The sequence below is a fragment of the Pan paniscus genome, chromosome 9 (assembly GCF_029289425.2).
Source record: "Pan paniscus chromosome 9, NHGRI_mPanPan1-v2.0_pri, whole genome shotgun sequence".
NCBI lineage: Eukaryota > Metazoa > Chordata > Mammalia > Primates > Hominidae > Pan > Pan paniscus.
In genome coordinates this window covers 133,844,620-133,871,660 of record NC_073258.2, presented here as the reverse complement: position 1 = coordinate 133,871,660, position 27,041 = coordinate 133,844,620, and the positions used below count along the sequence as shown (strand labels likewise).

General features: G+C 45.8%; 1 protein-coding gene across 4 annotated transcripts in view; it reads left to right on the top strand.

Annotated features, from left to right (window-relative positions):
- The window catches only part of OPCML (opioid binding protein/cell adhesion molecule like), a 1,145,446-nt gene that overhangs the window by 374,866 nt on the left and 743,539 nt on the right, over window positions 1-27,041 (top strand). Inside the window, exon 1 of one of the 4 annotated variants that reach the window (XM_057299297.2) lies at window positions 11,496-11,514. The exons of the other annotated variants lie outside the window; for them this stretch is intronic. The gene's annotated coding sequence lies outside the window, so the exon portion shown is untranslated. Of the gene's footprint in view, window positions 1-11,495; window positions 11,515-27,041 lie in introns of those variants that run through there. 4 annotated transcript variants of the gene reach the window in all.

The window sequence follows — 27,041 nt, the reverse complement described above, 5'->3', positions numbered from 1 at the left end:
TATAAACTGTACCATATTTTATATTTACTTATTTTATTACTTAAAGTCTTCTGTCAGCTCAACTCCGTAATTTTTCTTTTCTTACATGACACCAATTTTGGTCATTTCTTATTAACCCCAAAACACCATTGAACATTGGGCCACAATGAAACCTTCATGACTGGCTCTTTCTGACCATCTAGTCAGAAGAAAACAGGACCATATTGGCATAATCACCTTCCCCACCCCTCTTTTTACCCACCTGCTCTCTTCCCCCCCGGCCCCAGTTTCCCTGCCTCTGACCTTCTAGAGACCTTTCTGCTAGCAGCAAAGCAGTCTCATTCCAGGAGGAAAGCACATCCCTGGAGTATCTCCCTGGTGTCATGGCTGCTATTGCGCAATTCAGGGAGGCATTTCACTGGTCCGGTGTCAAGGATGCTAAACATGACCTAGCAGACTTAATGGTCACCTACAGTCAAGTGAAGCCTTCCAATTCTTCTCCTTGGGAGATGGGACATCATTGGATCACTGAGTCACTTCTCACTTTTTCCCATGGGAATTCATTGACACACCTTTTAGTTTTCTTATCTTCTCTTATTATAAAAATGCAGAAAGATAAATGAACCTAACACCCTAATAGGGACACTGTCTTCTGCAATTTGCTAGAGAGAAGGAACAAGAGTAAATGGAATGAATGAGTGAACTGAAAGATAGATAGGAATGTTAAGGAAAAGGATACATCAAGAAAATGCAAGTTTCTGGTTGGGTGACTGGGTGGGTGGTATAGATTGAGATAGAGAGAACTGGAAAGAAATCCACGGAAAGGAGAAAAAGTGTTAGACAAGTTGTGTTGGAGTGAACTGCTGCAGAAAGGTCTGTCTGTGCTGCAATACAGCCTTAGGAACTCCAGCATGCCCTTGAGATCTCTGATCACCCCACAGTGGGCGAATCACCCTGGAGATTATGCAGAAAGAGGTAGCCAGGGCACTCAAGGTGAAATTTGGGAAAACCCTGATATTGAGCTGAGATTTCCTTAGGAATGGAAAAACTTGAGCTATCCATAACCTGAAAAAAAAAAAAAAAGATGGAGAAAGAAAGTTGTCACAAGAAACTCCCAGAGACATTGCTAACCTTTGACAAGGTCTGTAGTGGTCAGAGCTTTTGGCCCAAATTAGAAGGCAACCAGATTCTAGATCTGCCTGGAATTCAACTGAGTTCGGCAAGAAAATAGGATTGAGTTGACCAATAATATCTAACTTGGGTCTAGCGGTTTCACATATAGTATTTATTTTGTATTTCTCAGCAATTCTGCAACCTGGGTATTATCATTCCAATAATAATAACAATATTGATAATATAATAAAATAATGATGATGATGAGGGAAACAAAGACCCAATGGGATGAGGAAGCACCCTGGAGAAATACAACTAATTAGTGCCCGAGCAGCCTTCCAGCGCCGGCCACCAACTCTGAATCCTGTAATTTTTACAGAAGACACCGTGTACCTCTATGCTTTCTCAGGACCTTCTCTTGTAAACCATTTTGTGGCTGTTCAGCCTCTTTTTACTTCCTACTTCTAGGCGCTGATATTTCATTGTTCTGATGAGAACCCTAGACTGATAATGGGAGGACAGGGACAACAAAACACTGAGAGAGAAAAAATGCAAGCCTATTTGCCATTAATCACACACTTTTCTTCTAGATAGCGTGCAAGCCATGCAAGGGCAGTGATCCAACACAATGCCAATACTCATTGAACTGAATTACTAAGAGGTTCTAATGCTCCCCGCAAAGAGGACAGGTCTGGTAATTGCAAATGAGTTTAATCTGTTTCACATCTGAATTATCCTGGGCTTAGTAACCAAATTGGCTTGCTTCTTGAGTTTGTCAGGTCATTCTTCCCTGTCGAGGGAGAAGGAGGTCTGATGAGGAGCACGGTCCAGCTCAGAGCCAGTCTGCACATCAAGCTGGCATACATCGCACACCTATGCAGGCAACTCAAACACAATTCTCAGCAAATCTTCTGTCATCCCCATCTCTACTCCCAGCAGAAGAAATCACTCCTTCCTCTGTGTTCCCATAACATATGCCAATATTATAACATTAACTACACCACACATAGAAAAGTATTAAGGTACAAACACTGGAGTTGCACATCCTGGGCCTGACTCCCAGCTCTGCCATCAGGAGCTGTATGGCCTTGAGCGGATCATTTCATCTTTATGTCACAGTTCCATCATTTAGAATATGTGGATATTAATAGTACTTACTACTACCTGGCTATTGCATGGAGTAAATGAACTAGTGCATGTAAGGGACATATAACAGCTCCTAGCACCTAGGAATTACTATAGAAATGCTAGTTACTATTAAGAATTTATTTAGAGCACTGCCTCTTCTACTGAACTGTGAGGATCTTGTAGGCATTGGTCATTCCTTAATGTTTTTATATTTTTTTCCCCAAAGCAAGCTTAGTTACTGCTGGTTAAAAGAACAGAGTGACTTTCATATAAAAGTGACTAACACAGCATCTGACAATTAATGAATCCAGTGAGTGAGTGAGTGGGTGAATATGGAGTTTGTGGAATAGTAGTTGACACAGAATAGGCATTCGCTAAATCTTTCAAGATGAAGAGGCATTGTCTTCATCACCGAGGCATCCGCTGGCCTTACAGCTGGATCCCACTGAGTCTTCAATTGCTTTTATTGAGGTATTCTGCAGTTGTGGTGTCCTAGGTCAGATTCTTCTTGTGTGGGATTTCAGGGTCCAGGGACGAGGGTGGTCTGGAGTTGTCAAAAAGCATCCTGGAGAAAACACGTGAAGTGAGCTTCAAGAATAGACCAGTAATCAAGAGCCTGGGGAGGAGAGAGGGCCTGCCAGCGCACAGCTTGGGTCTCCTTTTGCTTGATGCTGTGTGACAAAACAAACGTAAAACACAGGAAACAAAAAGCTGAGGGCACAGCCTCCACCCTCGGGGAAAAGACCATTATGTTAATTGGATAAGAACTTGGAGGAAATTTATTCCAATTGACCTTTAACTAGGAGAAAATAGAAAATATTTGAAAACTTGGGAAGTATCAAGGCCCTAGGCTTACAGACAAAGAGGGAATGAGTTCTTCGGCAAACCCAGGGGAGCTGGGTTGTCCAGGCCCAGGGAGAAGGAACCCTTGGTTGAAACAAGGGTCCCTGGCCAGGGAGGGTCTCCAGGAGGCTCCTGCTGCAGCCAAGGTGCAGAGTCTTCTGGATGAAGGGGAGGGGCCCTTCCAGACCCTGTATACCTGAGTCCCTGGGTCTGAGCAAGCGTGACCCTGCAGAAGGCCTTTCTGCACAGCCTCAGCACCTCAGCTTTGGCACAGGAAAACCCTCGTCCCAGTGCGACTGGAGAGACAGACCATCTGCCTACACCAAGCCTCTGCAAAGCCCAGCAGAGAGCTGAGGCCATGCGGCTGCGCGGCAGCTTGCTGGACCGTGGCTCGGCTCACTGTAAGTGCTCTGGCTGTGACCAAATCACAAATATGTTTTGCTCTGAGTACCTTCCCCCTTAATTTTTAAATGTATATGTATTTCAAGGGAAATTAAATCCATGGGTTTCTAGTTCATTTACCCTTAAATCATTAAAATGCTGTTTAAGAACATTAGGCATCCAAGGAGCTTTTCCAGCTATTCTAATAAGCATTTGAAAGACTCTTTTCTCCCCTCAGCGACAGTTTCATCAGAAGCAAATGGACTTGGAGTTCCAGAGGATGCAGTTTGGTTTGGAATTCTATGTCAATGTTTTATGTAAGGCAAGGGATCCTAATCCTGGTGAAATATACAATCCCCTCAGTACAGGGAAGGCAGAAGAATAATTCTCTTGCTTTTACTGACTTTGGGTCTAGGAGAGTACCTTTAACTTACACCTGGAATTATTGAGGAATAAATTGAACAGGAGATAACATTTATAGAGCACTGACTGCATACCAGCTCCTGGGCTCTATGCCTTAATGTCTGTCATCCCTACATAATTACAAAGAAGGAATTGTCCTCGTTACTCAAATGAGGCTTAAAGAAATGAATCCTCTTACCTGCGGTCTCGAGTGATGGCACCTGAATCTATCATTCTGACTCGAAGCTCTTTCCGATCTCATGGCCTTGGACATTTTCCCAGGGTAAGAGTACCAGCTGGCTTTTCAAAGCACTGACAAGGTGCCCAAAACATTACCAAGAACATTTATTCATTCATTTGAGAAACATTTGTTGACGGCCCCAGTTCCAGGCGCTAAGTTAGTACTCATACTGACCCTGCAAGAGAGGCATCATAGTTTCCATTCTACAAATAGGGAAAGGGTGGGTGTCTTAGGAAACAAGGCTCAGAGAGTCCGTTACTTGCCGAGAGCCACTTGTCTTTCTGCCACTTACCATCTGAGGCACAGAAGCTGCAGGCAAGGGGAACTCGAGGGCGCTGCACTGTGGCTGCTGTGATCTGAACAACTTTTTAAAAGTGACTTGGTATAAGGTCACTTAATACAGGAGCAAGTTAGCTCATGCCGTGGGTGGCTTCAAAGCCCTGCCCTTTGTGAAACAGGCAGAATGGCTGCTCTATTTTAAGTAGAAATGTTGGGGGTAAGACGTCAACCCCTTATCGGTAGAGGGGGAGGGACAATCTCATTCAGTTCATTAACAGGAGAGAATTTATCCACATAACACAGAAACACTAAGCCAAAAGCCATATGAGAGATTTCTAATGAAAGTCTGGTTGGCGTTGCTCTGTGAGCAAAAGTAAAATGAAATTTGGGAGGGAGTAATGGCGCCTACTCATTTGAACCGCAGCTGCTATTTCTCTGTCCAGTATAATTATAGCGGTATTAAAGGAGACAGGAACACCTCTTTGCACTGCTGAAGTTAAAAAGTGGGTGGGAGAGCATTCTGAAGTTAGTCCTTCCTGCAACACTCACACTGAAATGTTTGGAGAAAAAGGAACCACTAGAGGGTGCTGTCCAGACAGCCGGAAAGACGGAGAAGAGGCTGTGGTATACACCATATACTGAGATTGTCAGGAAGAAATTCATTCAAGAGGTATTGCAGTGGTCTGTAACGTTCAAACAAACTATTATTCCTGAATGACTCCTGCCTTTTAAACGTCTATGAACATGCCCCTTCCTGTCTGGTAGGAATGAGCCTTTGCTTTCTTCATGGGATGGGTGAGAGAACAATTTTCACTCCTGAGCACTGCATCATATTTTCCCGGTATGTGCTCCAGGATTAAACTTTCAGATTTATTACATTTTCTATCTATGCAATTGTTGTCCTAAGGTCGTCACAGCAAACACTTCCACAGAGTCTGGGAATGTTTTATAAACCAGTCATGCAGGAACATGTGCTCTGTTGTAACATGATGCCCCCAAATTAGAGAATGCTCAGCTTCTGTCCAGCTTGCCTAGCATCTGAAATAATGAGAGTGGCAAGGCTCGTAAGAGAAACGGAAACACAAGAAACATATTAAGACCTGGCACACAAATAAATAAAGTTTAACTGCACCAGTGTCATCTCACAGTGGGAAAGTGATTTCTAGAAAGTTTTCAGACACATTACCTATGTTATCATTGCATCTTTGTAATGACGTCGTGCCTCAGGAGAGCCTTTCTTATCATTTCATACACTGTAAGCAGAGGCCCAAGCTGGCAAGGTCAAAACCGCAAGGCTGGTTACTAGCAGCGTCAAGATTCAAACTCTGGCTTTCTTTTTCTGAGTCTGAAACACTCGTTTCGCTACTATGAAGGATTTCTTGGTTTTCAGTAGGCATACTGGTGAAGTAGATTCATTTGGGATTTCTGGTAAGGAAACAACTGTGTATGCATGGAGCAGCTGAAGTCCGTAGCAGAAGGGGAAACACATGCTAGCCTCTGCTATCTTTCCGGCTGACACAAACAGGGATCCTTTTCCTTTCTTCCCTTGTGGCTGTAACTGCAAAGTTTCTTGCATGAGGACACTGTCATGATGAATGGCACCCCTGTTTACCGTCAAATCGGGTTGATGTGGCTGGCAGTGCGTATGTTTCTAAACAAGCCGGCAGCGGCAGTCCCAGATCCACACCCTCTCTCCCTGCGCTGCCAGCACTGACATGACGGGAACCTTGCCGGCCCCCCAGCCAAAGCAAGATGGATTGAGATACAGAACTTTATTTTCTTTTTAAGCAAACATGAGCTAGAGTTGCTGTAACTCAGCCATGTTCCATTTTATCTTCATGTTAATGAAACCGCACAGCAAAATTCTGGAGCGCATGGAGGGCAAAGTCCGCTGCCTGCTCACCAGCCCTGAGAGTGCCTTCTTGAAGCTTCTGGGCCTTGTCCTGCACGTCTCAGACGATATCGCCCATTTTATGGCCTGTGAGGCCATCACACCCCTTTAGTGAGAGTTCTTTCTCTCCCTCTCTTCCTCATCTTTTCTGCAGTGTAGACAATTTGCATGCACTTTCCCTTACCCCTGCCCTGCCAAGATCTAGGCATGGTTGATAGTGAACTGAGTAGTGTTCAAATTGGAAGAAAAAGAAAATCCCTGTCCCTCCTTTCAGTGGTTGAGGAAGTGGTCAATACAAAAGATCTATGTAGCATCATTTTATACAAAAAAAAAAAGACAGAGACTGCCTCTCTTACCTGTTACTTGTTGTGGTTATCCCTGATCCAGCAAGGAAAGTGTCACTGGAGGGTACCGGGAGGCAGGCACTGTGCTGGGTTTGAAAATGGTTTTGGTTGCGCTGTTTTTCACATTGTTTTCTTCTGTGTCAAAATATTATTCATATACTTGGTTATAGATGCATTGAAATCCCAAGATATGCATAGAATTGTGTTTTTTGAGGGTAGGAGATATAAACAAGTATATCCCACTCAAGATTATATATACATATACACATACATTTCCTCAGTTAATAATCAAATTACAATACAGTATATACTTCAAACTTCTCCATTTAATGTGAGTTATGGGAAATGCTAAGCACAGTTTCCATTATGTGGTGAACCTCAGTATCGGCCAGCTGACAGAACTCTCCGGGATCCTCTGTAACTGTTCCCTAAGCTGTCCTACCAGCCTCACTTATCCCTGCAAATAGACTATCTTTCTGCCAGCTGCCACTCACAGCTTTAAATCCCACGCTCCTGTCCATGCTATTACTCAGTTCTTAGAACACCTTCCTCACCCTTGTCTACCTACCAGGAATCTTATCTTCTAGGACTTAATTCTACGTCCATTACGAACACTTTCTGTCGTCATTTCACTTTGAAAAGCTCTCTCCCTCCAAATTCCAATAACAGTCATGCCACTCGATATCTCCTCTGTTGAATTACTGAACTTTTGTTTTACAACATGTTGTTATTATATTTTCTTTGCATTTTTATCTTGTCACTGCAATCAGCCAGGATGGCTGCCTCCAACTTCCCCTCAGTCCCAAAGCCACAGAAACCACAATAAAACACAGTCAAAGGTGTGCCCTGGCTTCTCTGAACATCCTCCTGTGGATTCCCTTTAGTCGAATAAGAGATAAAGAGAAAGGTAAGGCAGGAGTTGTGAAATTCCCATTCGGCCCAATGCCTGCCCCGCACCGGGCCTGCTGCCTGATTTCCATCCAGCTCCATGTACCTGGGCCGGGGCTGCTTCCAGGGCAGGCCTCACACCGTGCAGAACATGGCAGCCTGCTTGCTCAGTAAGCAGCCACGTGGTGCTCCGGCCCTCCATATGCTTCCCTGGCTTTGTCTCCTTCCCATCCCTCAGCAGGTCTCTCCAAGCCTCTCCACGATGAATGCAATGTCTAGCTCTAATGGTCTCTGAGTGTCCTGCCAGGACAGGAGCAAGTCCAGTCAATGCTCCCCAGGCTGAAAGAATCCCAGGCCAAATCTGGAGGGGTCCCTCACCAGGCTCTCGGTCCACAGAGATGCTGCACCAGAGCAGGGTTGCAGAACAGAAAACTGGAAGGTTGGGAATCAGGGAAGAAGGTTGGGAGGCAAGATGCAAGGGCATAAACTGCCCATCAAGTTGGTAGGCCAATGTAGCAGGAAGCCTAGGCTCAAAACAAGAATTAGGAAAGGAGAAACATTGATGAGACAAGTCATGCTTAGCTCCAAGGAAGGCTCAGGGCAAATGTAGCAAGCAGGTCAGTTTCCAGAACAATCTGTCCAATAGGCATTTCAGTAAACTGCTGACTTTACTTACTGTCTACTGCTGAGTTGACTCAGGAGTAAACTCCTGGGGCTATCCCTGGGGCAGGAATTGGGAGTGTCACATGAACGCCTGCACATAGTAAGTGCTCAATTATTATTATATTCTATTTCTTCTGATCCTCCCCAAGGGCACCAAGGCTGTGGGAATGGTTGTTCACCCTGGATGGATTTACTTTGCCCCTCTTGGAATTGCTCTGTTTTTCAGAAATTGAGAGACTTAGGGGCAAGATATTATTTGTGTCTACACATTGCACATTAAAGTTCCCTAAGAGTTCTTTGATGAGGATACTTTTGAATTTCTGAAGTAAAGAAAAAGGTAATAGAGCACATAATCCTTTCTGTCAGGTTTGTATAAAAGACATTATGTAATTAAGCCAGTGTCTGCGTTCCAGGAGCCTGCACTCAGCCCACATGAGTTTTTGATTGCGGTTCTGTCTGTATTGTTTGAGTCCTCTCTTTGATTCTCTATTCCTAAGACAAGGCTGAAACCACAGGAAACCAAAAAGGAAGCCAGGTAACAAATGTTCCTCAGAGAGGTGAAGCCCTGTGGATGAGAACCCGCGTGCCCTGGGGCTCTGTGGGCTGTGATGCTGGAATAGGTCAGGGTGGGCACACGTTCTTGTGCTTATTTTGCAGCTGGGCTTTGGGAGACAGGGAGACATTCCACAATGGTGCAGCCATTCCATATTCCAAGGGTGACAGAGCCCTGCCTTCCATTATAGGAGACTACGACAATGTTTGTCAATCTTCACTTTCCTTCTCTATGCAATATAGATTCATTACTTTGCTCTTGAATGCAAGATTGGCCGCATGACTTGCTTTAGTCAATGAAATTTGGGCAGTAGTGACTGTGTGTATTCCAAGCAGAAATTTTATTATTCACTGCATCCCTGTCTTCCTTCTAATGTGAGATTGACAATCTGCCATTTAGTGGCCCCTCTGTCAGTCTTGGTGCGGAGCAAATACCCTGTGGGACAGAAGAATGTGTCCTTGTGAGTGAGAAGCACATAGCTTCTTGCCACTGCCTCTAACATTTAGGGCCACTTGTTATCGGATCATAACTGAACCTGTCCTGACTGAGGCATACATCGTGCCCCAGGGACCTCTGACCTCTCCCTTTCCACAGGAGCCAGAACCCAGGGCAGAGCCCTCATGGGAATGAAGCATCCCATTCAGAAATGCTTGTCGGGATGCAGAGAATGGGCTAACGTGTTTTCAGATGCCTAGGTCGTGAAGATTTCTAAAAACCCCACGTGTTATCAGTCTCACTCAGGATCAGCAAACCACCTTATTTCACTTTCCATTAGCTTGGGAGTGCTTTGCAGAAGAGAGAAGAAAAGGCAGGAAAGACTTCCCAAATCATTGCAGGAACTGGAGAGTGATTTCACTCTTCTTATTAACAAGCCTGTGATGAAGGGAACATGCCACCTGAGTGTGCAATTCATCGGTGTCACCGTTTTGCCTGGTTCAAATCAACTATGGGAGATAGGCTGTTGACCACATTCCTGCCCTTGCTGGTGGTACGAATGGCCCCCTCCAGACAGGAGGAAAGCAGTCAGCCCTCCCTGAGAGGGGTTCTTCAGGACTTCCTTCCCCTTTCTAATGAGGGGCTTTCATACCTCCTAGAACTTTATTTTTAATTTTCTTTTTATTTTATTTTATTTTATTTTTAGACAGAGTCTCACTCTGTCACCAGGCTGGAGTGCAGTGGCATGATCTTGGCTCACTGCAACCTCCACCTCCCAGGTTCAAGTGATTTTCCTGCCTCAGCCTCCTGAGTAGCTGGGACTACAGGCGCCCGCCACCATGCCTAATTTTTGTATTTTTAGTAGAGATGGGGTTTCATCATGTTGGCCAGGATGGTCTCTATCTCTTGACCTCGTGATCCTCCCGCCTCAGCCTCCCAAAGTGCTGGGATTACAGGTGTGAGCCACCATGCCTGGCCCCGGATCTTATTTTTAGAAATGAATCTGAGATAGGAATATAGTATCTGTATTCTTGACACCTTCCTTATAATTATCATTTACTTGATGAGATTATTGCTTTGTTTTGGGTTTCTCATCTAAGCCTCTCATTATATTTTGTTCGGAAACACGAACCATCGTTGGGTATGGGGAAGAGGACTTCACTCCAGGAATCGGTACGGGAAGGGACTTGCCACACCTTCTAGAACTGAGTGTGTAGAACGCAAAAGTCCAACAATCCAGCCCCTGTCGGTAAAGCCCCAAATAGAGCCAAGCACCTGCCACTGCTGGGAAATGCATCTCTCCACCCTTATGTTTTTCCAGAGCCAAGTTCCAAATGCACATTGAAGACAAAGCTGAAATGTTTGTTTCTCCTTTCCCCTATTATTTTTCAATTTTCTGTGGCTCTGCACTTCCTGCTGGCCCTCACCAGAGACCTGAATACAGATCCCAGAGATGCAGCCTCTTGTATAACCAGTGCCCCCCGGGGCAAGCAGAATGATATGTTTTTGGAGATGTGCATTTTTTCTTTGCTCATTTTCTTGCATCAACGCAGAAGAGGAGGTAGTATGGGGTCTCAGATTTTTGGAAAGTAAAATTAAATTAGCAGGCTAGGTGGACACACCAAAATTGGACAATTTAGGTCCCATTTTCCTTGAGTTGTTTAGACAGATGGGTACAATTTTCACTTGCAGTTTGATCCAAAGGGGGAGTTGATGACTGGTTCTGAAATGAGCTTCCTTTATCCCTCCGTGAGCTGGTTGGAAAGATGCAAAGCAGAAGCCCAGGAAGCTGCTAACCAAGGAGACGGGGTGGCAGAGAGGGGAGCTGAGAAAAAGTGGAAGGATGGGCATTGCTGATAACTCCTCAGCTAAGCTTGCTGGTGATTAACCTGGTAATAAAAGTCAACTCTGTGAGGAAAGCCTGGATAGGAAGAGAGAGCCCAAAATGGGTATAAAACAATCTCCCTTTGCTTAGAAATTGACAGCTGACGTTGTGTCCCCTCTGGGAGCCTGCAGGAGGCAGCCCAGCCCTGCTAGCATTCTGGGAGAGCTCCGACTGCAGCTGCCTGGTCCTGATGAACAGCGAGATGCTTCCTTACGAACTCGATAGGGCAAAAGTTTTATCCGCAGCTTTTAATTTGTAAGGTCTTGTGATGGTTTTTCGTAATGATGACAGCCTGCCCGTGGTGCCCGCAGTACACCGTGTGCGCGCTGACTTTTTCTTGTCCTTCAGCAAGAGCTATTTTGCTCATTAGCTTCAGTATGAGGGAGAAATTGCCGGCTCCCTCTGAAGATTTTGCCATTGGGTGACCTGATAAGCAGAATGCAAATGTGCAAATGTAGCCGGAGCTCAGCATCTCGTATCTCCGTGGCTGTAAGATGCATTTTTTAAGTGGTTTCATGAGCTGAAACGTGTGGGGTGAGCAGGGAACAGGCTGTGTGAGTGCTGCTGAGGGGGGTTGAGAGGCAGGGTTTCCAGGTGTTCTTAGTCCAGCTCCAGCAGGAGAGAAACTCTTAGGTGTCTTACTCAGGTTTTCAGACAATTTATTTACAGCAACAAGAAAACGAAACTCTACTTTTTGTTCTGCTTGCTTGGTGTTATTTTTAATTTTAGTTAGAAGTAGATTTTCTGTTGTGGGGATTCCAAATAGACATTTACCCAAGGGACACCATTTAATAGACATCCTTTGCAATAAACATTGGATTTTCTTCATAATTCTTTATAGGTAGCCTCGTGGTAAATTGTTACATATTACTTTTATTTTATGAACAACTCAACAACTTTTCATTAGCTCCTATTATGTGGAGGATTCTCCACTAAGGGGTGATGCAGAAACATGGCTCTTGCTCCTCAGAAAGTCTCAGCCTAGAGGCCTGATGAGAGGAGCAAATAGAGATGACTGGAATGCATGTGCTCAGCTGGCTGGTCTCTTGGCATAGGTTCTGGGAATTCTGGGAACATAGAGAAGGGTCAGGAAGGGGCTCGCCCTCCCCACAGACAGTGGCGGTAAAACTGAGTCACCGAGGCTGAGGAAGAGTTGGCTAGATAGAGAAGAAAGACCCCGTAGAAATCTGTGCCTCCAGGTGGCTGCTAGGATCTTGAAATAAGATAGGCAGGGTGAAGGGTCCAGGTAACAGGTTGAGTAAGCAGGGGGCAGTCATTCTATACCATGTTGCAAGAGGGTGGGGACTAGGTAAGGATCGTATAAAAATGGGAGCTCTGTTTACCATGCTAAGAAATTGGGATTTCATCCTCAAGATCAAAGGATGACTTTAAAAATTGTGTAAGGAGGGGAGTGATAAGATCTGATTAGCCTTTCGTAAAGATTCGTTAACGGCAAAGACAATGGACTGGTGAGAAATGAATACTGGTGGCAGAGTGTCTTGCTCTCCGATAGGTTAAATAAGAAATAAGATCCTGACCTTGCAAAAAGACACAGGACTAGAGAAGAGGGCGATTTGAGAGATACTCAGTAGGTACAAAGGTCAGGATCTTTTAATAGTTTGGATATGGGCGGTGAGAGGAAGAGGTGAGCAGGGATGATCCCCAGGATTCTGATTCTGGAAAGTGGGTAGATGGAAAGCTGTGTCCAAAATGGGGACTGGAGGAGGAGGAATGAGCCAGGAGCAGGCATTCAGAGAGGAGATGTAGGTGTAAATTTAAATCTGGGGAGATGTCAAGTAGGCAGTTGAATAAATTTGAGTTCAGAAAAGACTTCTGGCCTGCATGTAGATATGGATATAGACATATAGATGTATAGATTATATATAGTAGCCTGCTCGGCATAGTTAATCTGAGGGTGTGGGCTGGGTATGCGGGTGAAGTAAGGAGGCTTGGGGGCCTTTGCATGCAAGGAATTGTAGAAGCCCAGGAAAGATGAAAGGAAGGATATGGCCAAAAAGGTGGAGAAACTGCAGGAGCTGGTTTCACGGAAGCCAAGGTAGGAAAGTGTTTGGAGGACAGAGCAGTCAGAATGATCCCTAAGAAGGAGACGGTGGTGAAAAATGATCTTTTGAAATTTACAAACTAGAGCTCTTCAGAGCTCGACAGATTCAATATTACAGTAGAAGCAGAAGGCAGATGATAGACGGAATGAAGGGTACAGGGAGGTGAGAAAAGAGAACTCCAAATGTAGACCACTCTTTCATAACATTTCTCTGTCAAAGGAGAAAAGGTGATGCATTCAAGACAGTAAAATGAAAGCAGGGATGGAGGCAAGAGTCCCTTCTCTCACAGACTGTTGGTTTTCACTAGCAAGTATTTCCTCCTCCTCCAGTTCTCTGCTCTGGCATTAAGAGACCTTCCCAGTAGCAGAAGAGGTGAATTTCCCCTCAAGTACATACTCAGAGTGTGCCTCCTGTGGAAATCCTCAGCAATCTACACTAACCCAGGAATAGGATAAACAGGGTGCACTCTAATCCCATCTTGTATCACTCTTCTGGAAAGACACAAGCAACGGTTCTGGTGCAAAGTTCTCTGAGATAAGAAAAATTGCAATTCAAGGCAATGCAGAGCCGTGTCTTCCATTCACAGAAACTTTGATTCTCATCTTTGCAAAGCTCAGCATTTTACTATCCTCCTCACTATTCTTCCTTTCTCAGGCTTCACATTCCCTCCTCTTTTTTTCCTTCTCCTTCTATTGGCCACCTCTCAGTCTGAACTCTTTCTCACTTCCCAATGTCCCCTCAACTGCTCATGACATATTTTGATAGTATTTTCCCTCGAATGGGCTTGAATTATTTTCCTGATAAGTGGTGTTCCTCTGTAATTTTCAGGCAGCTTGTTAAGATACTTTTTTTTTACTTCTATTCTTTTTTTATTATTATTATTTTTTAATGCTGATAATTAAAAATAACAATGAGATGAAGAGACCTTTTCCCCAATGAAATTTCCCAAATTTTTGGACAAAAAGAATGTGACAAAACCTTATGTAAAAGAATAGTCATAATTGCAGAATCTGTTACAAAAATAAAAAATTCTAACGACCTGAGAAAAGTAAGGGTGGATATGGCCACTAAAACATGCACTTTTATTAAATTTAGAGAAAGAATTCGTGATTTGAAGGCATTCACGATTTATGAGAACCCTGATTTTGTGGCTTTTTGCGGGGGGCCAGGGTCAGGTCAGCCTGCTCATCGCAACTTCCTCAAATTTTTTTTTTTTTTTAAATCAGAAGCATGAGCACATTTGTGCAGATGGGAATGACAGCAGGAGCCTCCCTCCTGGCTCCATCCTGCCTCGCACATCCCCTAGGGACCCTCTGCAGCTGATCGTGGGTCCTCTGGTCAGAGATCTCTGTGTGAGCTGCTCCTATTCACCCCCTCTGCAGGGTGACTCTGGTGAATGCTGGGCCCTGATCTGCCTTCGTCCTTTTAAGAATTGCTTCTTCTCACCCAGGGTCCTCCAACCAAAAAGTGGGCACTTCCGTGTTCTCGGTGAGAAGTAAACAAGTGTCAGCTGTGACAACGTGTCTCATTGTCTTACCTGGGAATGCATCTCAGCAAGGGAACTCCAACTTCTATATCCAGATGGAGCCCCCATGTGTGATACTTCACATCTGTGGGGTAGTCTGAGAAGCACGTTTCCCAGGGGGCAGTCATTCTATAACACCTTGTCAGAGGGAAGCAACCTCCTTCCCTTATTTCTCCGGTTTTAAACAGAATAAGGAGATGGGAAAGTGGAGGCCCAGGGAAAAAGGTGCCTGGTGTGGAGGCCAGAGATGCTCCCATCAGACATAAGCCCCTCTGCTGTTACCCCAACTCTCAGGGAAGAAGAGCCGAGCCACTTAGAGTCTTGGATATTTCCAGTAGGTTGGCTAGTGTCAGAAAGGCCAGCTCTCAAGTGAGCAGGCCTGGGTGCAGAGGGCTTCGCAGCAAATCAGCAAGAAGCTAAGATGGGTTCCAAGGCAAGCTGAGCTCTGAGAGCCGTCCTCCCGCGGACCACTGCAGAGCTCCCTCCGAGTGGACGCAAATAGCTGAGCGATGCCTGAGCCTACCGTTCGAGCAGCTGGGTGCTCGCCTTGTCCTCTGGAGGACTCGCCCTCCTGTGCAGTAGCCTCTTTGTGAGCCCTGCGCTGGTTTCATGCAGCCATAAGCCCTCCCCTGGGTCATGCCGGGGCTGACAGGAAATGGACTTCCACCTCCCCCATCTCCCGAGAACGGCTCTGGGTATCTGGCTGCGGGGCAGGCTCCCGTCTCTCCCACAGCTCCAGTAATTTCTAGCGCTTTTCTCTGAGCTGCTGCAGAATGTGGGAGGCTTGACTCAGTCCTGATCCGGATGCCAAAGCGAAACTCCTCCAGAGCCGCCCACAAGACCCTCGCGGTGCCCCTTCCGGGGTCCAGGCTGCAGGGACCCCAGGGAGAAGGTCACCCCGTGGAACACACAGCCCGCTGTGGAGACTGCTCCCTCGCCAATCGCTGCCAAGGCTTTCAGGCTGTGAAATGAATGTTTTATTACCCTATGAAGGGGAAAAAGATTAAATTAGCAAAATGATGATAAAAAAAAAAAGGGTAACCTGACTTCAACCCTTTTATTATGCTTCACACAACTAGACAGCAAATTGCGTGCTGGGGCTTCGGCTTAGATGGCTGTAAAGAATCTAACTTTTGCTTTCAAATTAACCTGTCAAATCATATATTTATAAAGGAATGAAGGGAGGAAAATGAGGGGCCTAGGTAGTCCCACGCATCAATTAGAGAGAAATTAATTACAATTTACCTGCATTAGCACGTGAACACTCCCAGATTACTGAAGAAATGTCTCTGCACCAGGAAAAGAGTCAAAACAGACCAGTCTGTGGAGGTTGGGGGGGGGGATCAGGAGGGAAGGGGTTACTTTGGGTCCAAGGTGGGAGTGGAGAGGATTAGGGAGGGTGGGCACTGCAAGAGGTATGAAAGAGGACGGCAATTAGACATTCTTCCCGGTCGATGTGGATGCAGAAGTCTCTAACTAATGGCATGTTTTGATGAAGCAACCTTTAAAGGAAACTCCGAGTTCTTAAATAACGAAGTGGGCACTCACATGAAACAATGCCACACAGCTCCAGATAACAATGGAGTTTTGCCTACTGTTGATAAGCATCACAAAATAGAAGGCAAACACTCTTTTCCGCTTTCTTCGGGGAGCTGAGTGGTAGGGGAATCAGAGTGGGAGTGGGGAGGTAAGGAAGGAGATTGGAAGGGGTATCTGACCCTCTTTTTAAATCATTCCTCTTTTTTTGTACAGCGGTTTGGATTCTGAAGGAGGTTAAAAATAAGATCAGACAGTTTCTGACACCTGAACTCCAAGGTAGAAACAATACATGGGGGATAAAAGGGACAACTAGTCATCAGATTATAAACTAAATCTCTGTTTCTGTTCCTCAACAACTGTGAACAAAAAAGATGTCATTGTTTTTCATACAAAAATCACCAAAACCCTCTGGAAGGTCAAGAGCTAGAAGCATTCTCTTCCTTGGGGATCCTGCCAAGGCACTCTGAGGAGTCCCAGGTGTCTTGAATGGAAGGATAATGGTTTCTGAGGGCCTGGGGTCTTTTATCAGCCTTGGGGATCTCAGTTGAGATTTTTGCTGAAATCTAGAGAACTCTAGACCAAGATTCCCACCTCCATCTCCTGCTCTTCTTTCGAGAAGCCCTAGCTGATCCCGTGATAGAACACGGGTGGGAACCAGGAGCCGTGTCCACAGGGTGAAGAATAGCCTCTGGGACAGAGCTGTGGAGGGCCAGGGCTTGGGCTGCCAGCAAACCCCAAACTAGTGAAGATGTATTTCTCCTTAACTGAAAAATTAGATGAATCATAACTGCACTTTCCTCATCCAATAATTTTCAAGGATCAAATTTATATACCAAAACTCTTTTATAAATTCTGGACAAGGTCATACTGATGCAGGCTCTTCTAGCTTTTAAAAATGTGCTGCTTTTTTGAAAAAAAAAAATACATTTTCTTTTTCCTCCTTCCTTCCTCCCCCATCTTCCCGCATCTCCAGCAGCCAAAGGGCAAACCAGCCATTGCCAATTGTGTGGGAGCCTCTGAGGCCCATTAGATCCTTGTTTTCCTCTTTTAAAGTTTTTTTCTTTTTCCCCTGGGGTTCATGAATTATTATTATTATTGAGACAGAGTCTCGCTCTGTTGCCCAGGCTGGAGTGCAGTGGCATAATCTCAGCTCACTGCAACTTCCGCCTCCCGGGTTCAAGTGATTCTCCTGTCTCAGCCTCCTGAGTAGCTGGGATAACAGGCGTGCACCACCACGCCCAGCTAATTTTTGTATTTTTAGCAGAGACCGGGTTTCACCACGTTGGTCAGGCTGGTCTCGAACTCCTGACCTTGTGATCCGCTCACCTCAGCCTCCCAAAGTGCTGGGATTACAGGCATGAGCCACCGCACCTGGCCGACGAATTATTAATGTCTCTGAAATAGCTTTGGAGGCCACTCTCTTTCTAGAAGGGTTCCGGGGCAGGGAGGATGTGGCTTCCTGAGGAGCTCTCAGTCCTTCTCAGCTGCCCTTTGGGTCTGCACATGCACCCATTTGCTCAGCCCTGTGGCCATCCCACACAAGCTGACCACTTCTGCAATGTCTGAGCTGGAAGGCACACTCATTTTTATGACCAGGTCTACAAGGTCCATTAGAGAGGTTGCTGCAGGTTTCTTTCCTGGGGAAAGAAAAGAGAGAGGAGGAAGATTTTGTAAGATGCCAGGGCACCTTTGCCGACACTGCACAGTGGGTGCTGGGGTGGAGTGAGGTCTTATAGTGCCACGAGGCAGCCTGCATCCCACAGTCAGGAAGCTATCAGGACAGTAAGGGGCCAAGGCATCAAGTGGCTTCAGGTTTTAGAGGACACTGTAAGGCAGCATACGGTGCATGGATTCCGAAAACAACAGGCATGGGCTCAAATTCCTGCAGCTCTAATTTTTACAGAGGTGGCAACTGAAAACAGAGGGTTCAGAGTCCTGGGTTGAAACCCCAGCTGCACCATTTAGCACCTGCATCAACTCAGGCAAATTTCATAACCTCTGGAACCTCAGATTCTTCATCTGCAAAATGAAGATGATGACAGAAGCCCTCAGGGCTGTTGGAGGAAAGGGTGAGACCATCCATGCAAAGGGTTTAGCGCAGTCCCTGACATGGAGTAAGGGCTCGATACACATTAGACTTTGTGATTATTACTAGCATGCCCTAAATGGGCACCTGATATATCTGGAGGCTGTGATTCATCATTTGTGGAGAATAAAGACACAGAAAACATGTTTCCCAAGACCACTATTTAAGGTTTAAATGAGATAACAAAAGAAAACTGCTCTGGCCTGGGCCTGGCCCAGAGAGAAAGGAGTGAGTGGAGGTGGGCAGTGTTAATCCAGGGATGCTGGCTGGAGCCCTTCTGTAGGCAGGGACGGAGTTCTGGGAGAACACAAGCTCCAGATGCTTCCCCTCCCCAGTGCTGAGTACAAGTGCTCCGGCCTCTTGAAGAGTGATAGTGACTCAACTCTGGCATAACCACCTCCCTGCTCCCAAAGCAGGCTCTACTTTTATCTCCCCAGACAATCCTCCTGTGAATGGTCAGGCTTTGGATCCAAATTAGATGTCTGCTGTTGAGAACGAAGGATTACTGAGCTGATGGGATGTGCCCAGGGTGGCCTAAAGGTCAGCCGGACACCACATGACAAAACAGCAGCAGCTGCAGTGAGCCAGCAGCACCATCCTCAACTGCACATGCTCTAATAACTAATTGGACAAAGTTTCCACAGCCGATTATCAAGTCAAAAACTGATATTTATTCTGTCTCTGACAACATCAAGTGTGCGGGTGGGGGTTGAGAGAATTTGGAGGTGGCAACCGACTTATCAGGGACACACTAAATGGTAGAAGGGATGAAAAAGAGGAGACGTAAATTGTATGTCTTCTTTGCAAGTAAATTAACTTCGTTTTACTTTAAGTGGGAAGCCTAGCAGTTGCCTGGGGCCTCTCCTTTTACTGGCTTAAAGAGGCAGGCTAAAAACAGTAGGAAAGAACATTTGCAGGGGGAAATATATGGGTGATATACTACAATGTCAAATTGGAAGATTTCCTCATATCCACAAATCAGGATTCATCTGAATCTCCCATAGGACCTGCTGCAAATGTCGTCCGTTACCAGTTCTTAATTTATGTTGCCCCATTTGCAAGTATCATGGTGCGTAACAAAGTCAGGATGAACAAACCACAAAACCTAAATAACAGACCTTCAGAGATGAAGAGGACAGCCATCAATTTAGATTTTTAAGCTGCTAAGTAGAATTGAGGTGGCTGTCTGGGTCTGTTGCTTTTCCCAGTTCAGAGAGCAGGTGAAGTGTGGTGTTCAAGGAAGGAGGGGAAGAACGGCTGGCAGTGGGTGAGGGAACTTTTCCTCCACTCTCCTCCTCTACCTTAACCCCTCTCTCCTTCTCAAGACTGAATGCATCAGCCTGCTTGGTTAATCAGGACCCTAAATCCTGAAGTATGGTGGATGCTGCCTGCCCAGTCCATCACTCTAAGCCTTCCTTCCTTCCCTTTTTCAGCTGTCATCTAAGGCATCTTCCTGAGTGCCAGGGTGGAAAACATGCTGTGCTCAGAGTCAGAATCTGAGTTGGGTCTGTCTGATTCTGGACAGCTCACTGAAACTCTGGACCTCATCTCTGCCATTTGTAGAGCTGGGACACCAGAACCACTTCCCCTCCTCCCCTGGAGGGCGGTGGGATGGAGCGAGCGCTGAAGTGTGCATGGATGTTTCAGTTCTTCGCCCCCTGCAGGGCGGTGGGATGGAGCGAGCAATGAAGTGCGCATGGCTGTTTCAGTTCTTCACCACTCCTCTCTTCTGTCTACCCGAAGGCCAGTCTCCTACAAAGTGGACAGAGCTTCCAAACCAGTGCCCAGGGCTGTGAAAACCAACAGCCGGCGATACTTCCCTCCCTCTTGTTTCAGAGAGGTTGGTGCCATCATTTCCATTTACCAACGCAGTAAGAAGCAGATATCTGGAGGCGACAGGGGAGTCTGCATGGATTGCACGTTCCCTCCAAGTTTATCGTCTCTGGCTGTGAGCTCTCAGTATAAATTATCTGATCAATGGCATGAGGGAGCAAGCTTGGTCAATGTTAGAGTAAGGCAGTGGGCAAGCCTCACCTCACAGTACCTGGGCCACAGGAGAGAGGCTGCCTCGTGAGGAGCAGTAGAGGAAATGGGAGCTCTCAGTGGATCTTCTGAAGGGAGGAGGGAAATGAGATCTCTGGATTCTATAGGAGTTTAGCATTTTGAGAAATCCACTTAATTTTCTCCTGAAAGGCAGCTATTTGGGGGCAGACAGTGGAAAAGCTGGCTGTGTGGCTGCCTGATGGCCCCAGGGTGACATTCTCACCTTTAACACCATGCCTTCCCAACATCAGATGGTAGCTGGGGTGGGGAGGGATGAGAGATGGGCAGGAGGAAGAAAGCGTTAGCTGAGTAACAACTGCAGGATGGGCAGTAAACGGAGCAATTTTGAGTTAAATGCCATCATCATTCCGTCTTTGCAGATGAAGTAACAGAGGTTATGAACTAGCTGAGTATGCACAAGTGATGAGTAACAGTGTGAACCGGTGAATTCCTCAAGGACAGGGATTCTATCATTTGCAGTTTGTACAACCAGGACCTGTCTGCTCTGGTGCCTGGCACTCAGTAGGGACTGATTTAAAGGGGGATGTGGTGAGATGGGGAGCAGAGCGGGTTACATTGGCTTTTGTTGAGCCCCTGTGAAGTATCAGGCAGAGCCACCCATCCCTTCTGTGTATGACCTGGTTTAATTCCCAAAACATCGATCCCAGGTAAGCATTCTTATCCCCGTTTTATAAACCCACACATGCTTGCTAAGGTCAAAGTCACTGCTGCTTACCATCGAAATTGGCCTTTTTCTCGCTCAGAGGGTAGAGTCTTCCTATTTTGAAGCGGGTAGGGATTTCTCCGTGTCCTGTCTGCTCAAGATGCACCTCCCAGATGCCAGATCTGCACGCTGGGCCTAGCTTTCTCCTTTCTCAACTTTGGCCTCCAGACTATCAAAAGTGATAACTCCTCAAATCTCCCATGACCTACTGCCTCCCTCGTCTTCTTTTACCTGCCTCTCCCCTTCTGAGTGGTCAGCAGGTTTTCTTGTTCCTCTGTGCTTGGTGAGAGATGCTGAAGACAAAGCCTGCATGGAGAAAGTGGTGCTGCCTATCAGCCTTAGTGATAGGAACACCCCCCTGAAGAGCTATTTAAAGTTGAAGTGATCAGAGGAGGCGGCAGCCCCTGACACTCAGGGATTGGGTGCCGTGCCCTGTTGCTGACTGAAGGAGTTCTGTTCTTTTAATATTTGATGGGGCTGCCTTGGAGACATTTATTTAAGCATGCTTCATTCATTGGAGTCTCCTGCAGAGGGGAAGCTTGCAGGGGAAGGCACCATGGCTTCTCAGTACTCAGCAAAGGTCAGGAGGGGAAGAGCTGATAAATTGGACAGCTCTTTTTAGAAGTGTAATCTCAACTGTGTGTGTTTTTTCCCCTTGTCCACAGTGAACATGGGCTCTAGCCCTGCCATGTTACTGGGACTGTGCTGGGGGGAGTTCCCTACTTATGCAAGAGACAGATGAGGATAGGAGATAGAGGTCCCGGCATGGTGGTTCATGCCTGTAATCCCAGCACTTTGGGAGGCTGAGGCAGGCAGATCACCTGAGGTCAGGAGTTCAAGACCCAGCCTGGCCAACGTGGTGAAACCTCATCTCTACTAAAAATAGAGAAAAATTAGCCTAGCATGGCCAGGCACGTTGGCTCATGCCTGTAATCCCAGCACTTTGGGAGGCCGAGGCGGGCAAGTCACAAGGTCAGGAGTTCAAGATCAGCCCGGCCAACATAGTGAAACTCCGCCTCTACTAAAAGTACAAAAATTAGCTGGGCATGGTGGCGGGTGCCTGTAATCCCAGCTACTCGAGAGGCTGAGGCAGGAGAATCTCTTGAACCCGGGAGGCAGGGGTTGCAGTGAGCCGAGATTGTGCCATTACACTCCAGCCTGGGCGACAAGAGAGAAACTCTGTCTCAAAAAAAAAAAAAAAAGAAAGAAAAGATGGAAGATAGAGCACGGCAGGGAACATCTCCGCACTCTCATTGATCATGACCTCTCCTTCCCAGAGCTCCGAGCATCAGCTCACTCATCATCCCTGTGTCCTTATCAAGAAGACCATTAGTGGGATTAGTAGCCCCATTTCTCTTTTACGCAGCCACAGTCCCACAAAGGCTGAGTGATTTATCTGGCAGCACACAGTACAGGCACAGTAAGCCTAGAGTAAAAATCTCAGCTCTTAGAACTCTCGTCCCTCACTTCAATCATGGATCTATGCTAGCATTTAAAAATGGAAATAATAAGACATTATCACAGGGCTACCATTGTTAGAAATATCTATGAACATCATAAATACCTTGTAAGGTATTCGCCAGTGTAAATTCATTCTCTCTCCTCCCTTTACTTTTTAAATGACACTCTCCACTTCCTGTCATCATGGTTCCAACTTCCAGATCTTTTGTTTGCTCCTTCCTCTCTGTTGTCTGCAAGTTCACTCAGCAACCACAGCCTGCCCATTGGTTATACCTTCCAGTGCCGACCCCTCCTGCACACAGCCGAGGGCACAGCACCGGCTCAGGGCCTCATGGCCATGTCCCCACCTTCAAATCAGTCTTCCTACCTCCACGCTCTTTCTTATCCAATGTGCCTTATGTACTGCCGTAAGGGTTACCTTGCTTCTTTCTTTTTGTCCTGCCTCTCCTGTGTTCACAAGCTGTGGGTGGCTCTTCATTGCATTCAGAAGAAAGCACAAGTATTTAAGCCTCACATTTGAAGTTCTCAACACTGTGACCTTATCAAACTTTCCAGGTTTCCTTCCAGAACAACTTTTTCTCAACTGCTACTCCTATCCCCATGCCTAATTTGCTTGCTGACCAATTTAATAATTACCTTTCTCTGGTTTACCTTTAAGAGGTTCTGTCTTGCTACAATTGCCTTTTCTACCTTCTCCCTTTTCTATAATTGCCAGTCAACATTGCATCTAACTTGCAAAGCTTCAGTAAATTTCATCTCCTCGTAAATGTCCTGTGATATGGCCACTCTCCCCCACCTTGATAAAATATGTCTTTCTAGAACATTTCCACAGCACTCTGCCTCAGTTATAGCACTGTCATTAATTGCAGTCAGCTCTAGATTAATTAATAGTAGACAACTTTATCTCTTTATCCCCCAAAGAATCAGGTAAGCATACATGATAAGTCCAAAGCATATTTGTTTAAATGAATTCTCACCTGGTCTTGCTCGCTGCCGTTTTCTGCTGATTCCCACACGCCACCTGAAGACTCAGCTCCCATCTGGCCACTGTTGTTGCTAAGAGCCCAGGATACCTCTTGCCTAGGTGCCCACAAAGTAGCTGCTTTCTGCTTTCCAGAAACTTGAATTAGTTCACTGCTCGGCTGTGCTAATTTCACTTTGTCTGTCACCCAGATATCTGTGTATTGTTTTTGATTCATTGCTTGAATTTGGATCTATAGCTTCTGCTGTTTTACTAGAACATGATGGAAATATCTCTTAGCTACCTGTTACCAAAACACATGTAAAAAATAGCTTCTTTTGTTAGAATATAGACACTTGATCACTTGTTTCAATTCATTTGAGATAAGACTGGATATAAACACATAAAGATAAGGATGGATATACAAGTATAGGAAGTCAGACCATAATCAAACTCATCTAATCACTTATGCACTCGACAAATGCTTACGAAGCTTTGACTGTGTGCTGGCCAGCGTGCTAGATGCTTCCCATGTGCCGAAAGCACAGCTGAAGGCTTCCCTGGGCTTGTAGGAAAGACACTCTTGATAGGTTCTCACAAATCGAGTCCATCCCTCATTGCCATCACTTCTGGATGGGGAGGAATTTGAAATGGATACGCCAGCTGCCTGAAGAAATAAAACATTATTGCTGAAGAGGGTCAAAAGGCAACCCTCTAAACAAAAGGGACAAGGGGTTGCTTAATGGCATGGATGTGTGTCTCCCTTTGGGCTGGAGCCAGGCTCTGCTCAGGGCCTGTGCAGGCAGGTGGCAGGGAGTGCCATGGTCGCATGGGGCTGAATCCTCACGGAATCCCTGGGAACCAGCCCTCGGAAGAGAGCGCAGTGAAGCAGAGATGGGCTGCTGTTTTTTCCCTGTTTTTCTAGTGACTGAAGCATTCGTCGTGAAAGAAAAAGGGAGTTGTCCCTCCTTCACATGCCCTTCTTGAAGCTCCCCTCAACGTCCTCCCTCAGAGGAGAGAAGAGGATGAGACACAAGGAGGCAGGCAGACCCTAAGTGGCACCTCTTCACATCCAGACATGAAACAAGAACCAGACAAAACAGCATGAGCTCAAGGGCCATATGAGCCCTCCTCCATCTCCACAGAGTAGCGTCTCAAGAGCCCTCCGCCTTCCCTCTCTCTTACCTCTTCCTGCCTCTTAGAGCAATGTGGTTTATAAGCCGATTGCAGCTAGTATCACAGCAATTGAATGTGTATTTCCGTGGAAGAAAATAACAACAATGGTATTTATTAACCTAGAAAGATAAGTAGGCACTTTCTCAGCAGTCCTGGCTTCTAGTTGAGAGGTTAAGGCAGGCCAATAAACATTCCTTTCCTCATTTACCCCACAAGGAAAACGGCATCATCCGATTCATGCCTCCTTTATCTCAGTTTGCTCTGAGGTCCAGCTGAGATGAGATATGGGGAAGGGCTTTGAACAGTGCATTAGTTATTCTAAAAGATCCTAAGTGTTCTCGTAAGCAACCCACAGATTTTAGTGCTTAATCAAAAATTGTTGTTCCTCTCTCACATGTCACAATACTATGTGGGCCTGCAAGGAGTCTGCTCCATGCAGGCATTCTGGGACCCAGACTTCTTTCATGCTGTGGATCTGTCACCTGCAGACCTGATGTTTCTAGGTCATGTTGGTCATTCCACCCCATAGAGAATGGGAGAGGAGAGGACATGGCCTCACCCTGGGATGGCCACGTTACTCTCACTCTCATTCCACTCAGCAAAGCTAATGATAGTGTTCCACTGAAATGGAAGGGAGTTGTGAAGGTAGTTTCTGTGTGCCTTAGAAGGAGAGACAGACCTAGTGAGATCTAACCAGTCTCTCTTCAGTCGCTGTAGGCTACTGTTCATATGTCACTGACATTCTATCTTGGAAACAGAGGAGGCCAGACTGCTTCCTCCTCACATCCATCCAACATCCAGCTACACTCTGGAGTCTGACGCATCTGCTAAGGCCCCTCACATGGAGTAGATATTCAGTACACATTGGGGCTGTTTGTGAGGAACGTGGTCTCTGGAGAGGTTGGACTGCAGGTATCCAACCACATCTAATGACGAGAGCCAGCAGCATGGCCCATGCCTGGGTTGCACAATTACAATCATATTGAAAGATGCATGGCACAGGAATATGAGAAGGCACTTGGAGTTCTTTGCCCAGACTGTGTTGTATGGGCAGAGACCTCCAAGTGCCTTCTCATAGTCCTTGCACTTGGGGAAAAAGCATTTGGACTTTGGCCTGAAGTCATCAGAATTCCCATCATACAACAGCCATCTCTATGCCATGCTCACCCTACTTTCTCTTTTGCACATTCCTTCACACCTCTTATTTATCAACCATTCAGTGTGTCAGTGGAAATAGGCAGCTCATGCACTTTTATTCAGCAAAAAGCATGAGAACCTACTGTGTGCTATGTACTGCCAGGACTACCCATGTGAGTAAAATGAAAGCCCAGTCCTCATTGGCCTGATAGTCTAGGGATAAATTAATAGACAGTATTTAGTATTTGTAGTTTGTATTGAGTAAGCAATTCTGATAAAAGTGCAAAATAGGTCAGGGGAAGTTAAAGAAATTATAACCAGGGATATCAGTGCAATGTCTTGAGCAGAGTTTAGGCTCCAGTGTGAAGCTGGGAAGACTTTCAAACAGCAAGAGTGACATGGACATAGGTCTTGGGAGCAATAGAACAATCATTCTGACCAGAGTGGAATAAAGACAGTCAGTCCACTGGGGAACATGTTGAGAAGAACATTGAGTGCCAAGCTACAGACTTTTGAATTTATTTATTAATGAGTTGCGACCCTTTTTTGGTTTTGGATCAGTGAAGCATATTGTCAGAACAATACATTTTAAAAAGTGTTCTGCTGGTAGAAGACATGGTGGATTGAAATAGAGGTGAGACTAGAGGAAAGTAAATAATATTAATAAGTACTACTTATTGAGAATTAACACACAACCAACTAATCATATCAACTACTCTGTGATGTATGTGCTATTATTATTTAATAGAGTTCTTAAAAGTCAGAGCTTGGGCTCTAACCCAGCAAACTCATGCCCTAAAAGCCAAGGAACTTGGCATAGTAATGAGGACAGCTTGAAAGTCAGGGTGGAGGTAATGAGAATGAAAGGAAAGATGGATGAGGCAGAGCGTGAGAAGGAAGAATGGATCAGATTTGTTGATAGATTGAAATTAGAGGATAGTGAAGGTGGAAATATTAATCCTCATTATGATCCTGGATGGTTAAATAGCATTGTTAAGGAAATTAGGGGGAAATATTTGAGTGGGAAGCGAAAGGTAATTTTAGCTTCAGATATGCTGGTTGAAGCTATGTTGACAGCTCAGTGCAATAACTTATGCTGTCCCTGGAGAGAAAGCAGGGATTCTTGCTGGGAGCAGCCAGGTGAAGGTCCCAGGAGGCAGGAGAAAGGTGAGATTCAATAAAGATATGGGAAGCATCTGTGTGAAAGCGACAGTTATGAACTGCCGTCATCTGCAGGTAATGAAGGAGAGAGAGAGACAGGCTGAAGACAGATAGAGATAAGGGTTGAGTATAGTGGGAAA